The sequence below is a fragment of the Triticum urartu genome, chromosome 4, assembly GCF_003073215.2.
Source record: "Triticum urartu cultivar G1812 chromosome 4, Tu2.1, whole genome shotgun sequence".
Classification (NCBI taxonomy): Eukaryota; Viridiplantae; Streptophyta; class Magnoliopsida; order Poales; family Poaceae; genus Triticum; species Triticum urartu.
In genome coordinates this window covers 582,798,464-582,811,667 of record NC_053025.1, presented here as the reverse complement: position 1 = coordinate 582,811,667, position 13,204 = coordinate 582,798,464, and positions in this window count along the sequence as shown.

Here is a 13,204-nt window from a genome sequence, read left to right as displayed (position 1 = left end):
TTCCTTGGTCACGCCGGATTTTACAGGAGGTTCATTAAGGACTTCTCAAAAATTTCTCGGCCTCTGACTAATTTATTGCAAAAAGATATACCATTTGTCTTTGATGATGATTGTGTAGAAGCATTTGAAATACTTAAGAAAGCATTAGTCTCTGCACCTATTGTTCAGCCACCTGATTAGAATTTACCCTTTGAAATTATGTGTGATGCTAGTGATTATGCTGTAGGTGCTGTTCTAGGGCAAAGAGTTGATAAGAAATTAAATGTTATTCATTATTCTAGTAAGACTCTAGACAATGCTCAAAGAAATTATGCTACTACTAAAAAAGAACTTTTAGCAGTTGTATTTGCTTGTGATAAGTTCACATCTTATATTGTTGATTCTAAAGTAACTATTCACACTGATCGTGCTGCTATTAAATATCTTATGGAAAAGAAAGATGCTAAACCTAGACTTATTAGATGGGTTCTCTTGCTACAAGAATTTGATTTAAATATTGTTGATAGAAAGGGAGTTGAGAACCCCGTTGCAGACAACTTATCTAGGTTAGAAAATATTCTTGATGACCCACTACCTATTAATGATGACTTTCTTGATGAACAATTAAATGTTATAAGTACTTCTCGTAGTACTCCATGGTATGCGGATTATGCTAATTATATTGTTGCTAAGTTTATACCACCTAGCTTCACACACCAGCAAAAGAAAAGGTTTTTCTATGATTTAAGACATTACTTTTGGGATGACCCACATCTTTACAAGGAAGGAGTAGATGGTGTTATTAGACGTTGCGTACCTGAGCATGAACAGGAACAGATCCTACGCAAGTGTCATTCCGAGTCTTATGGAGGACACCACGCTGGAGATAGAACTACACATAATGTATAGCAATCTGGTTTTTATTGGCCTACTCTCTTCAAGGATGCCCGTAAGTTTGTCTTGTCTTGCGATGAATGTCAAAGAATTGGTAATATTAGTAGACGTCAAGAAATGCCTATGAATTATTCACTTGTTATTGAACCGTTTGATGTTTGGGGCTTGGATTATATGGGACCTTTTCCTGCCTCTAATGGGTACACACATATTCTAGTTGCTGTTGATTATGTTACTAAGTGGGTAGAAGCTATTCCAACTAGTAGTGTTGATCATAACACTTCTATTAAAATGCTTAAGGAAGTTATTTTCCTGAGGTTTGGAGTCCCTAGATATTTAATGACTGATGGTGGTTCACACTTTATTCATGGTGCCTTCCGTAAAATGCTTGCTAAATATGATGTTAATCATAGAATTGCATCTCCTTATCACCCACAGTCTAGTGGTCAAGTCGAATTGAGCAATAGAGAGCTCAAATTAATTTTGCAAAAGACTGTTAATAGGTCTAGAAAGAATTGGTCTAAGAAACTTGATGATGCATTATGGGCTTATAGAAATGCATGTAAAAATCCTATGGGTATGTCTCCGTATAAAATGGTTTACGGAAAAGCATGTCACTTACCTCTCGAACTAGAACATAAGGCATATTGGGCTATTAAAGAGCTTAACTATGATTTTAAACTTGCCGGTGAAAAGAGGTTATTTGATATTAGCTCACTTGATGAATGGAGAACCCAAACTTATGAAAATGCCAAGTTGTTTAAAGAAAAAGTTAAAAGATGGCATGACAAAAGGATACAAAAGCGTGAGTTTAATGTAGGTGATTATGTATTGCTATACAACTCTCGTTTAAGATTTTTTGCAGGAAAGCTTCTCTCTAAATGGGAAGGCCCCTATGTTATCGAAGAGGTCTATCGTTCCGGTGCCATAAAAATCAACAAATTTGAGGGCACAAATCCGAAGGTGGTAAATGGTCAAAGAATTAAACATTATATCTCAGGTAATCCCATAAATGTTGAAACCAATATTATTGAAACCATAACCCCGGAGGAATACATAAGGGACACCTTCCGGAACGTTTCAGACTCCGAAAAGGAATAGGTATGTGATACGGTAAGTAAACCGACTCCAAAACAATTTTTAAGGCAATATTTCTCCGTTTTGGAATATTTAGAAAAATAGAAAAGTAAGTAGCAGTCCGGGAAGGACACGAGGGCCCCACGAGGGTGGTGGGCGCGCCCTACCCCCTGGGCGCGCCCCTACCTCGTGAGCACCTCGTGTGCTTTCCGGACTCCGTTTTCTTGCACGTTACGTATTTTGGTCTATAAAAATTCATTATATACTCTCCCGAATGTTTTGACTCCCGTATCAAGCAAAAATCTCCTGTCTTTGTTTCGAGCTGTCCTGTTGCAGATTAAATCAACATGTCTTCCCAGGATTCGGAAGGAGAAAGCTATGTGGATGACTACTTAGCAAATCCAAGGGTCTATGGAGATGTGGAACATAATGGATGGACCACGGAGGAAGAAGAGGACTATGAACCCAAGGGGAAGGAGGAGACGAGCTCAGATGAAGATGAAGCACCATTACCTCAACCTGGGGACATGCACGTGGAGTTCAAAAAGTCAAGTCTCCCTGATAGGGTAAAGAAACCCAAGTTCGAGTTTATCCCTTTTCGTCTCTTGCGGGAAAATAAGCAGGACCTATGCAAAAAGATATTAAACCTGGAGTGGGAAATTGATGATCTGAGGGATCAAAATGCCGTCCTCAAGCGCAAATTAAGGGAGAAGACTAAGCCATCAACTAAGCCAACATCACCACCACCTTCTTCACCAACAAAGAAGAAGACATAATCACATGAGTATGGGCACTCCCCTTGGCAACTACCAAGCTTGGGGGAGGTGCCCCGGTATCGTATCACAATCACAACTCCTATCTTTGCCATTTTTCTTAGTTCGATCCTATTAGTAGTATCTTGATCTAGTAGAATAAAGTTTATGGCATGATCTAGTTTTCAGTTTTGCTTTATGATCTCTCTATGTAATCGAGTCTGTGAGCTATATATAATAAAGATTAGTGTTGAGTTAAGAGCCTGATTATTTTGCCATGATCTAGGGTGAATAAAAGAAAAGAGAAAAAGAATAAAAAGAAACAAAAAGTTTATATTGATCTTATTGAGAGTAATGACTTCACATAGAAAGAGTATGATGATTAAAAGTTGTTGGGAATTGGCAGACATAGCTTTGGTCATTGTTGCAATTAATAGGAAGTAATAAGGAAAGAGAGGTTTTCACATATAGATATATTATCATTGACATCTTTTATGATTGGGAGCACTCATTAAAATATGACATGCTAAAGAGTTGATGTTGGACAAGGAAGACAACGTAATGAGTTATGTCTTTCTTATATCTGAGATAAAGTATGTTGTCATGGTTCCTCTAACTTGTTGAGCTTGCCTTTCCCCCTCATGCTAGTCAAATTCTCAGCACCAAGTAGAAATACTACTTGTGCTTCCAAATACCCTTAAACCAGTTTTGCCATGAGAGTCCACCATATCTACCTATGGATTGAGTAAGATCCTTCAAGTAAGTTGTCATCGGTGCAAAGCAATAAAAATTGCTCTAGAAATATATGATTGATTGGTGTGGGAGAAATAAGCTTTATACGATCTAGTGATGTGGAAGTAATAAAAGCGACGGACTGCATAATAAAGGTTCATATCACAAGGGGCAATATAAAGTGACGTTCTTTCGCATTGAGATTTTATATATCCAACCATAAAAGCGCATGGCAACCTCTGCTTCCCTCTACAAAGGGCCTATCCTTTATTATTATCTTCTACCTTATGCAAGAGTCATGGTGATCTTCACCTTTTCTTTTTCATTTTATCCTTTGGCAAGCTCAGCATGTTGGAAAGAACATGATATATATATATATATATATATATATATATATATCTAATTGGATGTAGGGGAGCATGACCATTATTGTTAACATTACCCTTGAGGTAAAAGGTTGTGGGGCAAAACTATAAGCCCCTATCTTTCTTTGTGTCCGATTAAAACTCCGTAACCACAAGTATCGCGTGAGTGTTAGCAATTATGGAGGACTAAATGATAGTTGAGTATGTGGACTTGCTTTTTAGCTCTGACATAGACTCTTTCCGATGTTATGATAAATTGCAATTACTTCAATGACTGAGATTATAGTTTGTTGGAGCCCAATAAGATTTATGATTTATACTTTTGCATTGTGAATAGATCATCACTTGAACATAAGTAATCATATGACAAAGTCTATATATGTTGTTGTTATGAGAATAATCATGATGACTTCATGTACGTATTTTATTTTTATCAACGCCTCTACCTCTAAACATGAGGACATATTTATTGTTATCGGCTTTTCGCTTGAGGACAAGCGAGGTCTAAGCTTGGGGGAGTTGATACGTCCATTTTGCATCATGCTTTTGTATCGATATTTATTGCATTATGGACTGTTATTTCACTTTATGTCACAATATTTATGGCTACTCTCTCTTATTTTACAAGGTTTACATAAAGAGGGAGAATGTCGGCAGCTGGAATTCTGGTCTAGATAAGGAGCAAATATTAGAGACCTATTCTGCGCAACTCCAAAAGTCATGAAACTCCATGGAACGTCTTAAAAGAAATAAAGAAAAATCCACGCCAAAGATGAAGGCCAGGGGGCCCACACCCTGCTCACGAGGGTGGGGGGCGCGCCCCCTACCTCGTGGGCCCCCTGGTGGCTCTCTGACGCCTATCTTCTCCTATATGAGGTCTTTCGATGAGAAAAAATAGGAATGAACTTTTTGGGACGAGACTCCGCCGCCACGAGGCGGAACCTTGGCGGATCCAATCTAGAGCTCCGCCAGAGCTGTTCTGCCGGGGAAACTTCCCTCCCGGAGGGGGAAAACATCACCATCATCATCACCAACGCTCCTCTCATCGGGAGAGGGCAATCTCCATCAACATCTTCACCAGCACCATCTCATCTCCAAACCCTAGTTCATCTCTTGTATCCAATTCTTGTCTCAGAAGTCCGGGATTGGTGCTAGTAGGTTGCTAGTAGTGTTGATTACTCCTTGTAGTTGATGCTAGTTGATTTAATTGGTGGAAGATCATATGTTCAGATCCTATATGCATATTATTACCCCTCTGATTTTGAACATGAATATGCTTTGTGAGTAATTATGTTCATTCCTGAGGACAAGGGAGAAGTCTTGCTATGAGTAGTCATGTGAATTTGGTATTCGTTTGATATTTTGATAAGATGTATGTTGTCTAGCCTCTAGTGGTATTATGTGAACGTCGACTACATAACACTTCACCATTATTTGGGCCTAGAGGAAGGCATTGGGAAGTAATAAGTAGATGATGGGTTGCTAGAGTGACAGAAGCTTAAACCCTAGTTTATGTGTTGCTTCGTAAGGGGTTGATTTGGATCCATATGTTTCATGCTATGGTTAGGTTTACCTTAATGCTTTTGTTGTAGTTGCGGATGCTTGCAATAGAGGTTAATCATAAGTGGGGTGCTTGTTCAAGTAAGAACAACACCCAAGCACCGGTCCACCCACATATCAAAGTATCGAACGCGAATCATATGAATGTGATGAAAACTAGCTTGACGATATTCCCATGTGTCCTCGGGAGCGCTTTTCCTATTATAAGAGTTTGTTCCGGCTTGTCCTTTGCTACAAAAAGGATTGGGCCACCTTGCTGCACTTTATTTACTTTTGCCTTGTTGCTCGTTACAATTTATCCTATCGCAAAACTATCTGTTACCACTTATTTCAGTACTTGCAGAGAATACCTTGCTGAAAACCGCTTATCATTTCCTTCTGCTCCTCGTTGGGTTCGACACTCTTACTTATCGAAAGGACTACGATAGATCCCCTATACTTGTGGGTCATCAGCGGGTCACCAATGAGTCGCCAAGTCCGGCCGGGTCATACCGCGGGGTATATCCCTGACATTAACCCCCAGTTTAATTTGGATTTATCCATGTTAAACTTATCCTGCAAAATAAACACAACAAATTTGACAGGTTGTGCTCCGGGTTAAAATTCTTGTAAGCCGACACCTGATCATCCTGAAGTCCTTGTCATTTCCTTCTTCTAGAAAGTCCGGGTCAATAGGCCAGCTTCATAATCAATTTGTTGTCATTGGTTTCTCATAGAAAAAATATTGTGAAGAATAATTCATTTGATTCAGCTACCAATGCTTAACAAAAAATATTGGTCTTGAAATACTCATCTGATTTTCAGCCGGCTTGAAGATGTAGAACTTGTCGGTTTATCATTGCCAAAATATCTGGTTTGTAAATATTGATAGCATCGGGTCATAATTGTTGCCGGCGCCAGGTCATAGTTATTGGTGACACCGAGTCATGATTGTTGCTGACGCCGGGTCAATCTGGTTTGCTTAAAACTGAAAATTGGAAGATATTTCTCCCTTATATCCATATTACCTATAGCCCCCAAGTCTTGAGCAGAACAAAGTGATGACTTAAGACTTGCTTCAATATAAATAATGCCACTTTGAAGAAATCCATGTTGTTCATCTCAGTCACTAGTCAAAACTGAATATTCCATATATGTAGCCTCCAAGTGCCGGGTTGTCATGCTTGCAGCAGCCTGGGACTTATAATTGCCTTTATGCTCATAAAAACTTCAACCAGTGTAGCCCCAAAGTGCCGAGTCATTATGCAATAATGAGTAGGGACTTTATAAATATGATCATGTAGACTTGAACAACAACGTGTAGCCCCCAAGGGCCAGCTCAGTAAGTTAATATTGAGCTGGGACTTTATATATACTTCTTTGAAAAGAACATCGTATGATGTAACCCCCATCATGGGGCTTGAACCCAAGTCCACAAGGTTAAGAGCTTTATGCTTTACCAACTGAGCAGTGGACCCTTCAATATAATGGAATAAAATTTGTATACCTTGAATTGTTGACAGGAGCAATTGGTGGCCCCCAAGGGCCGGCTCATTACAATGGGATGAGTCGGGTCTTCAATAAGTTGATAAAAAATGACTTTACATTAGCCCCCAAGTGCCATGGTGCATGCTGGCAGTGACATGGGACTTGCATATTTGATGTAATCTCAATTTGAATAATGTAGCCCCCAAGTGTCGGGTCGTAAGCCTGCAGCAGCTCGGGACTATTCCCTCCATTGTAAAAATAAATCATGTCCATTAATAAGATAATAACCATTGCGCTGAAGTGACTTTGAAGACCTCCATCATAATATTGGCTATTGATAACCATAATAAAAATCCAGCCATGTTGGCTATTAAAGATTTGAATAATATAATCCGGTTTGGAAAATCAATTCCTGTGATATTGAATCGTACTGCCGGTTTAGGATACCTGTGCAGTAAGGGTGATAACCCAATCTTTAGAAGCCAAAACTTCCAAATGTTTATGATTGTCATATATGGCGACTTATCATCCAAAGTCAAGCTGGGTTAATCGAAACCACATATATGCTTCAGATATGAACAAAAAGGTCTCAAGACAAAACCAAAGATTGTTTTCAAAAAACTTAAGATAAACAGAGAAAAAATGAGGCTTCTGATTCGAATACGATCAGTAAACCGGACCAACGGGGTTAAGCTAGGATTCGAATACGATCATGAAGCCCCCTAGTGGTTTTGGCGTTGCGCCGATCAAGAGGGTACCGACAGCTATGTTCTCTTTGGTTCGAATACGACCTATGTTTGAACAGGAAGCCCCCAAATGACCTTGAGAGTTTTTAACGACTCTGATTCGAATACTATCAAAGTCGGGCCCAAAAGGGGTTAAGCTATGATTCGAATACGATCAAGAAGCCCCCTAGTGGGTTTGGCATTGCGCCGATCAAGAGGGTACTGACAGCTATGTTCTCTTTGGTTCGAATACGACCTATGTTTGAACAGGAAGCCCCCAAATGACCTGTAACTATGGCTATGAGCCGGATCAAAGGGTAATCATAGCTTAGCTCAATAAGCCGAAAGCCCCCAAGTGATATATTTTTGAGCTGTGCTCACCGGGTGCCTATGTTCGAGTTGTGCTGTGCAACAAACTCTCTTTGGTCCCTGTAATTTTTTCTGAAAACTCGAACTTGCGAGAGATGAATTCTTTTTAAACCGGAATTTCAAACCGGATATTGAGAGCTTCAAAGCTTTGTGGGAGACAGGTTTACCTTGAGCCGGATTTTAAACCGACATTCTTCATTTTGAACCGGAAATTTTCTGACGGCCTTTAAATTCTTATCAATATAGTAGTAGTCTTCGGGGCTGGGTTATTTTTTCTCTCCAATGACCCGGAGTATTGGATTATTGATACTGACCAATTTTACTGAGTCATGTCATTGTTTTTTTTGAAGGACCAGCGAAGGCTGGTGTTTCATTGATCATAAGCAGGGAGCAGATGACAAAGCGATAAGGTGGAGATCCGAAGATCAAGGAAAGTAAGGAAGAAGAAGAACAGAGAAAAAAAGAAAGCAAGGTGCCACCAGGCACAGGCCACTAGTCTACTCTCCCGGCGGGTCCCCGAAAGGGCTCTGAATTTACTTGATGCCGGCTTGTTGCCAGAGGCTTAGCTCTCTCATGATCTCATTGAGAAGGTCTTCCACCTTGGCCTCTTTTGCCCTAAATATACAGTGATTCCTCTCTTGCCAGATCTTCCAAAGGACAAGCATTGCGGGAGACCTGATCGCTTTCCTGTGGGATGGAGGCGTTGCATCTGACATAGCTTTGAACTTGTCAAGAGAGGTTGCGTTGCTGATCCAGGATTCCTGGCCTAGTGCGCGGCAGCACTTCCATGCAGCAATAGCATTCCAGGTTGCCGCCGCGAGGGGGCAAAGCCAGAACAAATGCTCGGAGTTTTCCAGGTTTCGGAGGCATAACTGACAGAAGTAGCTGTTCGGCCATCCTCGCCGCTGCAGCCTATCATTGCACCAGAGCCAGTTCTGGTGGAGCAGCCAGGCAAAGATCTTCAGCTTTGCAGGTGCTCGGGTGTTCCAGATCAGCTCGCGAAACTGAGTCTGCACAGAGCCCTGGAACTGGGCGCGGTAGGCAGAGTGAGCCGTGTACTGACCGGATGCTTCAATCTTCCAGGCGATTTGGTCTTGGTTGGCTTCCTGGAGATGGTACGATTGCAGCCGGCGGTGTAAGTTGAGCACGTCCTATGCTATAGAACCGACGTCGCTGTGCGCTAGGTCAGAAACCCAGCGGTCTTCGAGAAGTGCCTGCGCCACCGATCTGTTCTTTCTTCTGGAGTGTTTGAAGAGGTTGGGGTGGAGGAGCTTCAGCGGAAGCGCATCGATCCAAGCCGTGTGCCAGAAGCTAGCCATCTTGCCATTGCCTATAGTCACCTTTGTTGCCGCACTAAAGAGGGCGTGATCGGAGGCATCGCATGGCAGTTCTGTTCCTGCCCATGGGCGCTCCGGGCTTTTCCAAGCATGCCAGAGCCAGCGAAGGCGGAGAGCACGGCTGAACTTGGATAGGTCGAGGTGCCAAGGCCTCCGTGCTCGATCAGGGAGCAGACCCGAGCCCAGTTCACTTTGCAGCTGCCGCCGGTGAGCTCCTGATCGTGTCCCCAGAGGAAGCGACGTCTGCATTTGTCTATTTCTTTCAGCAGCTTCACTAGGATTTTGAGGGCCGTAAGGGCAAACGTTGGCATGGCGGTGAGGACGCATCTGACGAGGACTCTGCGCCCGGCCATGGAGAGCATTTTCCCTTTCCAGCCCGCTAATCTAGCCCGAATTCTATCCAGTATGAAGTGAAGATGCACTAGCCTAAGCCAGCCAATTGTGAGTGGAAGCCCCAGGTATCTGATCGGGAATTGCGCGATCGGACCCCCAAAAGACTGGAGCACCGTGCTGAGGTCGACGTCGTAACAGAAAATCGGAGATGCCGTAGACTTGGCATTGTTTATCTTCAGGCCCGTAGCATCGCCGAAGCTCTCAAGCATATCCATAAGGTAGTCAATCTCCTCTCTAATGGGGTTCGCGAAGATGATGGCATCGTCGGCATATAGGCTAACCCTAAATTTGATCTCCCTGCCTGGCACTGGCGTAATATGTAGTTCTTCTTCAGCCGCTTTGAGGAGGCGATGGATGGGATCGATCGCCAGGATGAACAGGAGCGGCGACAGGGGGTCGCCCTGCCGTAGGCCGCGCCGATGCATGATGGATTTGCCAGGGACGCCATTGAGGAGGAAGGCCGACGATGAGGTGGCGAGCAGCATGGTGATCTAATCCCGCCATCTCGCACTAAAACCTAGGTTCACCATGAGCTCAAGCAGATATTCCCACGAAATGTTATCGAAGGCCCTGGAGATGTCTAACTTGAGGAGCACAGCCGGCGTCTTTTTCCGGTGTAGAGCTTTCACACAATTTTGGACGTAGACAAAATTGTCATGAAGACATCTTGTTTTCAGAAAAGCTGTCTGGGCTGGCGATATGATGCGTTGGACGATCGGGGCGAGCCTGATCGACAGCACTTTGGAGACTAGCTTAGCGATGGAGTGAATCAGGCTAATCGGACGGTAGTGGTTGATGTCGTTCGCGCCGTCTTTCTTGGGGATTAGGGCTACGATTGCGGAGTTGAGCAAGCCAAAATTGTCGCCCGCCAGGTTGTAGAATTGATTGAAGGCCTGCATGACGTCTACTTTGATAATCTGCCAGCACGATCGGAAGAATGTGCCGTTGAAGCCATCTGGCCCGGGGGATTTCTTTGCTGAAGATGCCTGAATCGCCGCCCACACCTCTTCTTCGGAAAAGGGGTTATCCAGCCCACCACCTTGGATTGTGGGCATGTGGATTTGCCCCCAGTTAATTGTAGACGAGCGCTGCTTTGTAGCCCCCAGGATGCTGTCGTAGTGGTTGTGAATTGCTGCTTCTTTGTCGATGTGCGCCGTGACTACTGTATCATTGACCTTCAGAGAGTGAATGAAGTTGTTTCTCTTCCGCGAGCAGATTTTTGCCATGAAGAACTTTGTTGGGGCGTCGCCGGAGCGTAGCCAGGTGAGCCTGGAGGCCTGCCTCTTCCTGCATCTCTCGATCGCTGCCAGCCCCAGCAGTCTGAGCTTCAGGCTCCTGCGCAGGTCGCGTTCGGCCGACGAGAGCTGGCGCCTTTCCTGGGCCTCGTCGAGGCGCAAGATGACCTCGCAGGCCATATGGAATTGCAGCTTTGCATCACCGAAGAGGCCCTGGCTCCAAATCCGTAGGTCTTTGGCCGTACGAGCAAGCTTGCCGTGAAGGCAGGTGAATGCGCACGAGGCAGCCACTGGCCGCGCCCAGGCCGCGGTCACCGTCTCCGCGAAGCGCAGGAAGCGCGGCCAGAAGGACTCGAACTTGAAGCATTTGCGCCGGCGGGGCCCCGCCGCATCGGACAGCACCAGCGGGCAATGGTCGGAGCAGGCAGTGGAGGCGGCCATGAGCATGGTCAGGGGAAAAGGGGTTTCCCATGGTACGTTGCAGAAGAATTTGTCGATGCCCACTAAGGTTGGATTGTCGCGCTCGTTGCTCCAGGTGTACCTGCGGTTGCTGCATTTGAGTTGCGAAGACCCGCTCTGTCAATGGCCGCCCTGAAGCGGCCCATCAGCCTTCTATTGAGGTTGAGGTTGTTCTTCTCCCTTGCCTCGTAGATTTGGTTGAAATCACCGCAGATTATCCAAGGTTCAGACATGGGCGGGGCCGTGCTCGAGATCTCAGCGAGAAAAACCTCTTTGCTTGCGTCGTCGTTTGGTCCGTAGACCGTGGTTAGCCAAAAGGGTGTGTGGCCTCTAGCTACGGTGACCCTGATCGTGACAGCAAATTGGCCAACAGCATGGGTGACGACATCTACGAGATCTTTGTTCCATAGGATGGCAATGCCACCGCGCGTGCCGATGGCGGGCATGACGGCGCCTCTTCTGCGACAAGCCGACCCCCCTGCTCGCCCAGCCGCCATCCAAGCGTAGCTCTGCTCCACCCAAGGTCCGAGCTACGTCAGTTTCCCCGCCGCGTCAGAGCGCGCGTCAGGCAGCCCAGAACTGCAAGGTGCCCGTGGCACAGCGCGGCTCGCTCCGCCTGGTCCAGGGGCTCGGCCTCCTTGGCCCGAAAGAGAAGATGACGAAGAAGGCTGCGGAGAATCTCAAGACAACTCCTCGAGTCATGACATTGTAGCCCCCGAGTCTTAAGGCGACTCGAGGAGTTGTCTTGTTCTCCATATTTGACCGTGATGTAAACCTTGGGTATGAGTCATTCAATAGCTCAGTGATATAACAATCCCTTTTGCAGCAGACAACTTGTCCTGCATTAAAGAACTTGCAAACCAGAGTAATTGCTCTTTTAAAGAAAGCAATACATAATATAAAAAATATATTGAATGGATTTCACCTGATACGTCAGGCCAGTAATTATCATCACAGACAGATGAGCCGGCCGCGGCGTTGTAAGCCGGCGCGGACGGGCGAGTCAATCGCAGGCACGGTAAGCCGCGCGGACGGCGAATCAATCTCGGGCACGGTCCCAACGAGTTGATATAAACTGGGCCACAGGGACGGCGACTTGCGCATGTTCATTCATCGGGTGGTATGACACAGACGAAACGCCGGTGCAAAATGTTGCTATCGCGTGCTTCGTACCCGTAATATAATACCTCATTAGTAATGAACAATTGTCCTGCATCAAAAAGTATCGAAAGGCAAGGTAATTGTTCACACAAAAATTAATATGTGCTGAAATAAACCGGACGGATATCACCTGGTCATCTTTACTTGCAGGCTAGGAGAGCTTTCTGTGTATTATATGCATAATTGCATTGTGCACTTACTGGTACTCCCTCCGGTTTTGCTTTCTCCGTTCATAATCTCCACATAAGCGAGGATAACAGCAGTACAAGCTACTAGCTGTCCATCATGTTTCTGGGATTCCATAAAAACACCTAGCGCAGCAGCAGAGAGGCGCCTGCGAGGCGAGGCTGCGGCAGAGGCGGCAAGCCGGCGCGGCAGCTCGGCCACCCGGCGGAGAAGGCAGCAGAGGTGAAGCGAGGCCACGTCCGGCCGCGGTGGCGAGATTTCCACGCGACGGCAGCTAAATGACGAGCAAGCAATGGCTGGTTGGTGACGGGGCCGCGCCAGCAGTGATAGCAGCTCGGCCACCCGGCGGAGAAGGCAGCAGAGGCGATCATCTTGTTTCTAGTATCACATGGGCAGGTTGGATGCTTCATATTTTCTTTCCTAATCATGCCTTGGGGCACGTGTCATACACTCATACTAATTGGAGCCTTGCCATGACTAGCGTACTACTAGTAGTACTATTAGCTGCCATAA